Source organism: Capricornis sumatraensis, chromosome 1 (genome assembly GCF_032405125.1).
Source record: "Capricornis sumatraensis isolate serow.1 chromosome 1, serow.2, whole genome shotgun sequence".
NCBI classification, from domain to species: Eukaryota; Metazoa; Chordata; class Mammalia; order Artiodactyla; family Bovidae; genus Capricornis; species Capricornis sumatraensis.
In genome coordinates, this window is record NC_091069.1 from 7338972 (window position 1) to 7350197 (window position 11226).

Sequence of the window (11226 nt, forward strand, 5' to 3'; positions counted from 1 at the left end):
GAGAGATGGGAGGGAGTTCTGTTTGCTGGGGAAGAAGCCGGTGCTGCGCGCCTCCCCGGGCCGCCCCCCCTCCCCGCGCCGCCTCTGCAGAGGGGCCTGACCCCCACGGGAACCGGTCCCCCCGCCCCCAGGGTCTCCAGCAGGAAGCCGAGCGAGCCACCATCACATTTCCTAACCCAGCCAGGGGCGCAGAGCCTGCTCGGCCTCAACTCAGAGCTCTCTTGGGCAGGGGAGAGCCGCTGGGGGACATCGGGGGCTTCTGGGCCACCCACAGTCCCCGCCCTGCGCCTCCGCCCGCACGTCCGCACATCTCCGGCTGCAACTTGGGGAAGTTTTTTCCTTTTTTTTTTTTTTTTTTTTAAGTTGAGTTTGTTATCACTGCTCGGTGCCACTTGGTGGTGTGCTGGCGGCGTCTCCCTCCCTCCTCGCGCCCCTCCCCTCTCCCTCTCCGCGCCCTCCCGCCCGCCTCTCTTCTTCCCTCCCCAGTAGATGGAGGCAGGAAGGCTCCAGGCGCGCTCTGCGCTCTGACCACCTACGGAATGACCTCAGAGTGGGAGAATGTGCCAAGGCCCCGAGGAAGCTCGCGTCCTCCCCACTGGAACCAAATTCACATCTGGAGCCGCGCCTCGGGCCCGGGGGCGCGCGGGGTGGTTCCAGCTTAAGAGGGGATAGGAAAGAAAGACTGAAGGGGAGGAAGAAAGAAAGAAAGAAAAAAAGCAAAGTGGCAGCTTGCTCTCGATTTGATAGCCGCCCCCCTCTCTCTCTCCCTCTCTCTGTCCCTGGCTGTCTCCCCAGTGCCCTCGCTCGCTTTCTCGCCCCTGCGCTCCCCTTGGCTGCGCAAGCTCCCCCCCCCACCCCCCGCCACCAGCAGGACGGCTCACGCCCCCACCCCAGCCTTCACGCCCCCCGCAGGGAGAGGAAGGGCTGCAGCCGAGAGGACCCCCCACCCCCACACCAAGCCTCCGAGGGCGGACGCAAGCCAGTCCCAGGAGCCCGCTGGGTTCTAGGTCCCGGTGACGCGCGAGGCGAAGTTCTCGGGGACACTCCAGAACCAAGGGGTTTGGCGGGGGGAGGGGGACCGCGGAGGTGGGGGCCGCGAAGGGTCCACGATGGGGGAGGAAGAAAGAGGGAGGCTACGGAGGCGTGAGTTCCGGGGAGGAAAGGCACCTTCACCCCCTCACACACAGAACCAGGGCTGTTGTCTCGGCCTCCTACGGGAAGAGAAGAGTCTGGAGCTGCTGAGGTGGGGGAACGGTGTGTCGCCCTCCTCCCCGTGCGCCCCCCCACCCACCCATCCCCTGCAAGTCTAAGGAATAGCCGTTTGATGCGCGGTTTTGATTCAATCCACCAAGCCAGTTGCCACAGCTCCCCCTAGCGCCGCTTGCAGGACGCTGCAGAGACTGAGGCTGGGAGTGGGCGAGGCAAAACCCGGGGTGGCGGGGGATGCTGCGAGGGGCTTTTCCGCGCCCACCCCGGGCTCAGCGCGGTCTGGCTCGAACCCTGGCTGGAGCGGAAACCCGGGGGCAGCATGCGTTCCCCACTCCGGGCCCGCCTCGAGGAAGGGCACGTGGTCGGCCGCCTTTGTTGGGAGGGCGGACCTGGGCATCCGAAGGGACCAGCCGAGGGGCTTGGGACCTACCACCTGTCCCTTACGGCCAAAGGAGCGTGGGTGGTGGCCTGCGAAATAAGAGCTCTGAACTGAACGGGGCCGCGGACCCGGGTTGTCCTCTCCTTTGCTAGGTTTTCTTGAGCTTCAGCTGTGCCCAGAGACCTCAGGCATATTGGGATCCAGGGATCCCCGTGGGCAGGGGGTGGAGGGCGCCCGGAGTACCCGGAAGAGAGATGCCCTCCCACTCAATTATCTTTTCAGGGCCAAGGGACCTTGGGCAGCCACGCAAACGGTCAATGCCCTGAGCACCGCGTGCAGCAACCAATAACACAATCCCCTGGCCGGCCACCTCTCACACTAAGACGGTCCACCGGAAATAGCAACATAAGCCGTCCTGATGTTACAGTACACACCACACTGAAGGCCACACCCACCCAAACGCACTGTCCCCAACACAAGAGCCCTAAGGAGCATCCCCACTCCACTCGATGCCATGACCCCTCCCCTGAAGGTTGCCGTGACCTCTGCCTGCCCTCCCAGGACATCCTGAGAAACTAACATATGCTCCCCAGCAGAACACAACTGAAAGGCAGGCAACGTGGGTCTTGGGGAAGGAGGAAGAGGGGCAGGCCGGCAGGCAAACCAGGAGTCCACAGACCCAGATCCACAGACAAGCCCTGCTCTTTCCAGGAAAATGACCCAGACAGAGCCCACAGGAGCCCGTAGGCAAGACTTGGGGTTGGGGGGCACTCATTGAGGAGGTAGGGGTATTGGAAAAGACTGGGGACTTAGTGATGAGGCAGAGCTTTCAGAGAAGAGCAGTTCTGGAAGCCGGGGCTCTAGAAAGCTCTCCCCCCCTCCCCAAGTTAACCAGCATGTGCACACACACACACACACACATGCACACACACACACACACACACAATTCCCCTAGCTCCTAGAACACCGCAGGTTCTTCTGCCCTTGATACGTGGTGTAGGGCTGAGCCAGGCTCCAAGCTGCACTCCTAGCAATATGGAGCTGCTGGGATGACAGCTGAGAGCCTGGGAGAGCTGCAGGCTGCCCTCCAGAGAAGCCAGGGGCTTGGGGATGCCCTGGGCTCCCAGGAGGGTTGCTGTGTGGGGTGCTGAGCTCTGAGGGCTTCTATTCTGTGTATGTGTGCGTTTGTGTGTGGGTAGGTGAGTGTCACTCTGGTAACAGGGTGTGTCTTTCTGCCTCTCCATGCATGGGACACGCATTTGCAGGGTGCCCCACTTAGTGCCTAGCCAGGGCAAAGCACTGAGCTGATCGCTGCGAAAAGGAACATCAAAGAAAAGGACAGCAGAGTCCCTCTGTATGAATTCACAGAGTTTTCCCAGCTATGCTCAGAGAAATATACTATGAGCATCCTTGTTTTAGAAATGAGAAAGGTTGCCTGAAATCACATGACTATCAAGTGGCCAGTCTTGCTGCTGGAGTTCACAGTCTAGTGGAGAAGAATTTATTACATACTATAGTGTGAGCTGTCAAATGACCCTGATGTTGTCTAAATAGCAACACTGGTTAGTTCCAGCTGAACCTGAGCTAGCAGATTGGGTGCACACATCTTCTGACACTTCATGCTCTGGGTGGAGGGATGGAGAGACACACAGGACAGTGGTGTCTTATCCCACCCCACCCAGCACAGAAACTGACCTCTTCCTGGTATTTGTCAGGACCCTTATGATAGGGAACAGTGAACTGACTGGAGCCAGCATGGGAGGAAGTGGGATTTCTTCGTTCATGGCACTCAGCTGTACAGTGGGCAGAGATGGAGCAGGCTTCAGGTGCAACCGGATTCAGGGACAAACCTCCAGATGCTCTCTCTGCCTCCTGTGACTTTGTTTTCTGCACTGGGCACCCACTCTCCTACTGCAGACCCATTTCTCCTGAGAGCAGCTCTGGCTTCCCATCCCACATCTTCGCCACCCAAGAATGGCTGTCCTCTTCTCTTGTCAGCTCAGAAGATCTCAGGGAAAGACCATGCCCTGTCCCAAACCTGGAGCAGAGTTAGAGGGTGGTTGGTCGCCCCTGCTGAAATCTCACAGACAGAGAAGGAGCTCTCTTCTCAGAAAAGGGGTACTCTACTCAAGAAAGTGACAGACCAAAGATGCCCTCCAGAGAGAGGAAGTTAAAGGAGGCATTTTCATGTGGGACTTGGGGAGACCCAGGGCACAGGCATGGGTGCTTCAGGGCCTGGGTGATTAAATGCAGCCAACACAGCTCTGGAAAAAAATACTCGCCTTGCTCCTCGCCAGGATAATGAGGCCACAGGGCCACCTAATTCTTCCCAGGGCTGCCACTCAGGAATCACCAGGGGAGGGGAGGCTGCAGGCCCCGGGGCAGGGGCAGGGACATTGACAAGAGCCACCCTTGGGGGACTAGGGCAGTGGGTACCTGCAAGGAGGCCTAGGTGGAGGAACTTGGCTGGAGCTCATACACGGTTCCCCCTGGCACTCCCAGACCCAGCTGAAAAGGCTTTGAAGGGAGGCCAAGGTGCTGGCCAGCGGAATGGAGAGGGACACGCTGAAATTAACATGCCCGCCTGTACACCCCCAGCTGGCAGGGCCCAGGGACATTTGGGGAACAGGTAACATTATCGATCACATGTGCAGACGAAACCGATGGAACAGAAGCTGGAAAATACTGCAACAGTTGAAAGGTGAAGAGAATACAGATGACCTGTGCTTCACCATTGCACATTTCTGTGTTTTCCAAATTTTCTACAATGAGCATGTATCACTTTTATATTTAGAAGAAAAAAATTAACGCCACATTTTTCAGAGGAAAAAAATGTGATGTGACAAGTGCTATCATCAGTGTTCAGCATGCTACAGAGCTGAGTGCGGGGAGCAGGGCTACTCAACCTTTCTGAGGCAGGCTCAACCCCTGAGAACAGAGCTCTCGACCAAGAGGCCTTGGCTCCCCAGAATTCAGCGTGCCGCACTCTGCCTCTGCCAAGAGACCGTGAGACAAAAAGACAAACCCCAGGGAGGCATTCTGGAGGGAGCCTTGCTTGTCCTCACCTCTGACCCCTGTCCCAACTCTGCCCCATCCTTCCCATCAATCGTCACAGAATGTTTTGCTCAGAATTTTGCTAGATTACCTGGCCAGGTGGGTAGTTAAGAGGGAAATGCTCGGGAAGTGTCTTCAGTGACTTAAGCTGAAACTAAAGACAAAGTGGCAAAGCTCAGCACAAAGGTCTGTGGACTAGGAGTCTGGAAACCCAGGGGCAGACTCTGGCTTGGCCATAGGCTCGGCTTGGGACCTAGGATGAGTTGTTTTCCTAGCCGGCCCACATTCCCAGGTCTGAAGGCATAGAGTGGGAGGAGACAAGGAAGGTCTGAATCCAATGTTGACACTCCAAATATAGACAAAAGAACCATTGCTTCCAGCCTTCTGATGTCTAATCACAGTAAGAAAACCGCTGGTGGCAAGATCAGACTCCACATCTACACACGAGAATGGCCACCTGCCTCTGTCACTGACTCATTCAAGAAATGCATGTACTCACCCATTCATTCAAACATATTGAGTACCTGTATATGCCAGGCCCTGTGCCAGGCACCGAGGATGTGGCGTGAACAAGACAGAGAAGCACCCTGCTTTTACGGAGCTTATGTGCTAATGGAGAGACAGACAATAAGTAAGTGAACCACTGAACGCTGAGATAAGTGTTGTGGGAAAATGAAGCAGTGAGGAGCTGGCAGCATCACTTTAAATCTGGTGATCGGAGAGGGCAGTACATGAGCTGAGATCTGACTAGATCAGCTGTATTAGTCAGTATAGGATAAGCTCTGCTGTGGCAACGCATTAATCCCCAAATCTCAGCAGTTCAACACAACTTAGATTAATTTCTTAACCATGAAAAGGCCAGCTGAATGGGACAACTCTCCGGGATGCTTCCCCCCACACAGTGGCTCAGTGGCGATTCAAGAGTTGGATTATTCTGCAAGGGAAGGAATTCTCCTCACTTAACGCTCACAGCCCATTGGCCAGAATTAGCCCCATGACCCCGCCTAACTGCAAGGGGCCTGGGAAAGAGAAGTGAAGTGCTGATGGGTGACCCCTAGAAATCTCTACCACACTAGCTGGGTGAACGATGAGGGAAGAGCATTCCAGGCAGAGGGACTAAACACAGGAACTCATTGGCATGTTGGAACTGGAAGATGGCTCTCAAGAGACAGAGGGCCATGGGCAGAGTGGCAGGAGGTGGGACCAGAGGAAGGCAGGGATGGGAGGATTCAGCTGTCACCCAAGAAGGGGCTTCTTGGAACGCCTGGCACACAGTAAGCACTCAAGAAATGGGAGTGATTATTGGTGTTATAGAAAATTCCTGCCTTCCCCCAGGGCAATGGTGCAGAAGGGGTGGGGGGGACAGAAGGAGGGGATAAACCAGTATAACAGCACTCTGGGGCAGCTGTTCCAACCAGTTTCCCTGGTGATCCGGAGAGGCTGAGCTTTGTCCTTCTTTCCAATGGACCAAGGAGGGTGGGAGGGGTGTCCTAGGGCAATACACCAGTTCCCTGTGAGACATCCCCTCCCTGGAAGTTAGTAATATCAAATGAGAGAATGTGGACCAGCATGCAAGGACCAAGCACCAGAGGGCTTCCTGGGGCCACCTCCCCATGAGGGGGGCCTGTCCAAAGGTGGGACTTGTCGTTCTAAGTTCAGCCACCGGAGCCACACCGACCTGGTTACACACGGGGCTTTGCCACTTTCTAGGTGACACTAGGCTCTTCGCGGCCCTTTTTCAAGTCTCCAAACCCTTGTCTGCACAGTGAGGATGCTTGTGAGCACCCACCTATGCCGTGAGCCTTCTACAGCCCCGCGCCTGCCATACAGCCAGCGCCCAATAAACCAGAGTTGCGATATCATCACTGGTCAGCTCTGCTCAGACAATACACGCCCTCTGCAAAACGCAGGACACTTTTTCTACTGACTCTCTCCTGTTGAACAAAACTGATTACCTAAGAAGTAACAAGATGCACCTTTATCCAGAGAGACTCAGTCAAGATCTTTTCACTGCTGGGACTGCAGAAGGCGAGTTAAACTCTGGTGGATTTTTCTGGGTCTTTCCACAAATTGGCACGTGTGTCTTCAAAGAGGTTAACCTCCAGTGAGGTGTCTGGGTACCTTCGAGGCCTGGCTACGCCTGACAGTCAACAGTCACTCGGTGCGGGTTTAACGACTTCATTCAGGATGTAGGCTTGGTGATGGACCGAACAAAGGGATGGGTTCAGGGAGTGGGTTAAAGGAGAAACAGCGGGTGAGGGATGATCTGCCCACCCTCCCCCAGTCAACCCCTTCCCCACCCCCAACCCTTGGGTCTCTAACTCCTCCCCCACTCTGCCCCGCCCCCCCCTCCCCCGCCAACCCAGTCATTTTCTGATGTTTCTTAAACACTCCCTAGAGCCTTTCTCACTTTCCTTCCCTGGCTCCCAGACACCCTCCAGGCCACACACACACACACATACATCCCTCACCCCAGTGGGGAACGTGAGGGTCTCCTTTGACACCCACATCAACCAGCCTGGGGAAGGTTGGAACTCTGAGAAATAAAGCTTCCCTTTGTTGGGACAAAGAACGGGCGGTCTAACTCAGATAAAGGACCCGGCCGAGAACAGAACATGTCCATTCGGGGAGGGGGTGGTCAGATCTCTGCATGACTCACAGGCATTTTGGAGATTGTGTTGATCAGTCCTGTCTGACTCTTTTGCGACCCATGGACTGCAGCACACTAGGCTTCCCTATCCTTCACTGTCTCCGGGAGTTTGCTCAAACTCATGTCCACTGAGTCAGTGATGCCATCTAACCATCTGGATGGATGGACAGTTCCAAACGCTTTAAGCCAAGCAAGAAGTCCAGGTATCCAGATTCTCAGGCCTAGATCCTCTCCTCTGCAGGTCCCCCCTTATGCAGGCCTCAGAAACTCAATCAAAGCTAACTGAAGCGAAAAAAAGTCACTGGCTCAGGAACTGGAAAGTCCATCGTGTTTTAGCTCCAGGCACAGCTGGACCCAGAGGCTCACATGATGTCACCAGGGCTCACTCACAGTCTCTTGGCATTTCCTGTCTCTTCTTGGCCTTTTCTTGGGTTTTCTCTGGGGCGTGAGCAAGAGTGCCACCAGCCAGGGCCAGCTCCACCAGCACATGACCAGTACAGTCACCACCAGGGTCCCACGTTCAAAAGACTCCAGGCCTGGGGTGTCACGCCCTGCTGTCTTGATGGGACTTAACATTTATGCCGTCCTGAAAGCCATAATCATTTTGACTTTGAATCTGCGTTTTGTAAGTGAAATGTGATGAGACAATGAACCATGAGCTGAGGGCTTGAAATTTCAACTCCCTTGCCATCCTACCTCCTGGTACCTCCTTGCCTCCCTGGAAGAGGTTCTCTGCCCCTGACTCCCCTATCTCTGGCCCCTGGCCCTGCCTGGCATCCCCTCTCATGTGACCACTGCTCCCCTTCACCCTGGGAACAGACGGGGAGGTTGGGGTCAGGCTACATGCCCAGCAGTGACACAGGGCATGGCGACAGTGCTTGTTACCCTGGGTTGGAAGCACCAAGACCCATCTAGAAACCAACCAGAGACTGTGACTAGGAGGAGGCGAGCCTCTTACCTACCCTCTATCCAGGGACTGAGGTGTGTGTGTAGTGGGGGGGGGGGGGGAGGTCATCCCTCTGCTGGAGGTTGAGATGAGTCATGTTGTGGGGGTGGTGCCTAGATCCAAGCTCTGATCAGAACTCAGCACATCAGCCTGCTGGTTGGTGGAAGGAGTAATTCAGTAACTGTCAGGCCCAAGAGAGGCAGGAAACACACACGTGGTCACGCATGGCCTGGTGGAGGGATGTCTGCGAGGTTCTGCAATATCCCCTCAGCCACTCCCCTGGCCTGGGGGATCCTCTCCTCCTATGTGTGTGCGTGTGCGTTAGTTGCTCAGTCGCGTCCAACTCTTTGCAACCCTGGGGACTGTAGCCCATCAGTCTCCTCTGTCCATGGGATTCTCCAGGCAAGAATACTGGAGTGGGTAGCCATTCCCTTCTCCAGGGGATCTTCCCAACCCAGGGATCAAACTTGGGTCTCCTGCATTGCAGGTGGATTCTTTACCATCTGAGCCACCAGGGAAGCCCTCTCTCCTCCTATAACCTTCTTGAATCTGGTTTGTATCTGTCTTTTCCGGCCATGTCAAGGTACCATCAAGGACTAGCCACAAAATACAAATTGTGTAACTTGTGTTACACGAATTAACTGCTCTAATATTTGCATTTTAAACTGGTATTGCACAGTATGAAGATGAATGGTAAAAATTCATGCTAATCACTTAACATTTTTATTCTTTCCTTACTTAGAATGACATGCTGCTGCTGCTAAGTCACTTCAGTCGTGTCCAACTCTGTGCGACCCCGTAGACAGCAGCCCACCAGGCTCTGCCGTCCCTGGGATTCTCCAGGCAAGAACACTGGAGTGGGTTGCCATTTCCTTCTCCAGTGCATGAAAGTGAAAAGTGAAAGTGAAGTCGCTCAGTCGTGTCTGACTCTGAGCCACCCCATGGACTGCAGCCCACCAGGCTCCTCCGTCCATGGGATTCTCCAGGCAAGAGTGCTGGAGTGGGGTGCCAGTGCCTTCACCGAGAATGACATAGCAGATAAAAAAAAAAAAAACCACCACAACAAGTTGAGAGCCTGTGGAAGGAAGGAGAAGTGTTCTAGCTACTGCTAGTGGTACTTTTTCTTGCTTTTTTGAGCCGGGGATCCTGCATATGTATTTTGCACTGGGCCCACAATTACACCACTGGCCCTTCCATTAGCATCCCCAGGATAACTTTTCCCCAGCTTAGCAACTTTGGCAGAAGGGGCATCTTCCCATGGCTCCAACAGGAAGTACCAGGGATGCCACTCATTGGCGCAGTCTGGGTCAAGTGCTCATCCCTGAACCAATCACAGCTGATGGGGAGCCAGGAGCCCTCTGATTGGCCAGGTCTGGGCATGTGTCCATCTCTAAGATTAAGGGGATTGGTCAGCCCACTTCAGCCCCTTTCCACAGGTTCTCCATAGGGAAGAGGGATTCTATTCCCAGAGGAATGATGGCTGCACAGCCACCAATCCCTGATATCCGTCCTCTCACCTCTCTTGCTTAGCGTGAAAAACAAAACCCCCAAAATATCAGCTGGGCAGAGAGCAATTTAGTTCTACTCTCCTGGCTCGTAACTGCCCAGTCTCCTTTGTGGAGCCCAAATGGCAACCCACTCTAGCATTCTTGCCTGGAGAATCCCCATGGACAGGAGCCTGGCGGGCTACAGTCCATGGGGTAGCAAAGAGTCGGACACGACTGAGCGACTAACACTTTCACTTTCTCCTCTTCCTTGAAATGAGGGGAGGCTCTGGACTCAGACCTTGGCCCCCTTCTCCTTCCTGTCACGTTCTCCCAGCAAAACTCATGCAGTCCCATCGACCTGCTGACAACTCCATCTCTAGCTGGGACCTCTATGCCGAATGCAACCCAGAGGTCCCAGCCCTGTGTGACTTCTCTTCTTGGGGCACCGGGCATCTCAGAACCCAAACCCCTGAGAACCACCCCTAACACCTACTCCGTGGGTCTTTCCCATTCCATCAATGGCACCATCATTCAGTAAGTTGCACAGACCCAAAACATCAGACTATCTGAACTCCTTCTTTTCTCAGAAACCCAGATCCAGTCCATCAGCAAATTCTGGCAGCTCCCCTTCAGAGGAGATTCACAGCCCGCCCTCTCTTCACCACCATTGATTTTGCTCTCTTAGTCCAGCCACAGCATCGCTCCCCTGGATCGCTGCACTAACCTGCTAACTAGACTTCCTAGTTTTGTGGTTGCTGGTGTTGTTGTTTTTAAATATTTATTCATTTGGTTGCAATGGGTCTTAGTTGCAGCCTGCAGGATCTTTAGTTCTGTCATGTGGTAGTTAGTTCCCTGACCAGGGGTCAAACCTGAGCCCCCTGCATCAGGAGCAAAGAGTCAGCCTCGGGCCCACCAGGGAAGTCCTAGACTTCCTATTTTGCTCTCAGCCTCCTATTGTCCACTTTCCTTCTCTCCATTCTCTGATATTTGAAGATATTTAAAACAGACCACATCCCTCCCCAACTCAAAACTTCCCAGGAGTGTAAATGTTTAAAACCAGTTGGAAGGTGGAGGGCAGGGTTCATCTGTAGAAACTGCCCATCCCGGTGGTGTAAATACTCCCACCTCAGCGATTCCAAGCTGCCAGTGTGATGTCACTGAACTTCACAGAGTGGGGACGAGATGTTCACAACCAGCTTGCAAAAGCCAGCTGGAGGAACTCCGGCACATTCTCCTGCTGGCCCACTCAGATCAAAGCACAGAGTCCTTCTATGGCCCAGCTGGCTCCGTGCTGCCCAGCCTGGCTGCCTTTCCACTCATGCCCTTGCCTCCCGTCACTCACTGCCCTCCCGCCTCTACCTTGCCCTCCGACCTTCCAAGGCTGTTCCCACCTCAGGGGCTTAGCAGGTGCTCTGCAAGCGTGTTCTCACGGCTCTCTCCATGGCCGACTCTCGCTCCCACGTGACCCTGACTACCTCTCTAAGGTAATAGCCCACTGTTG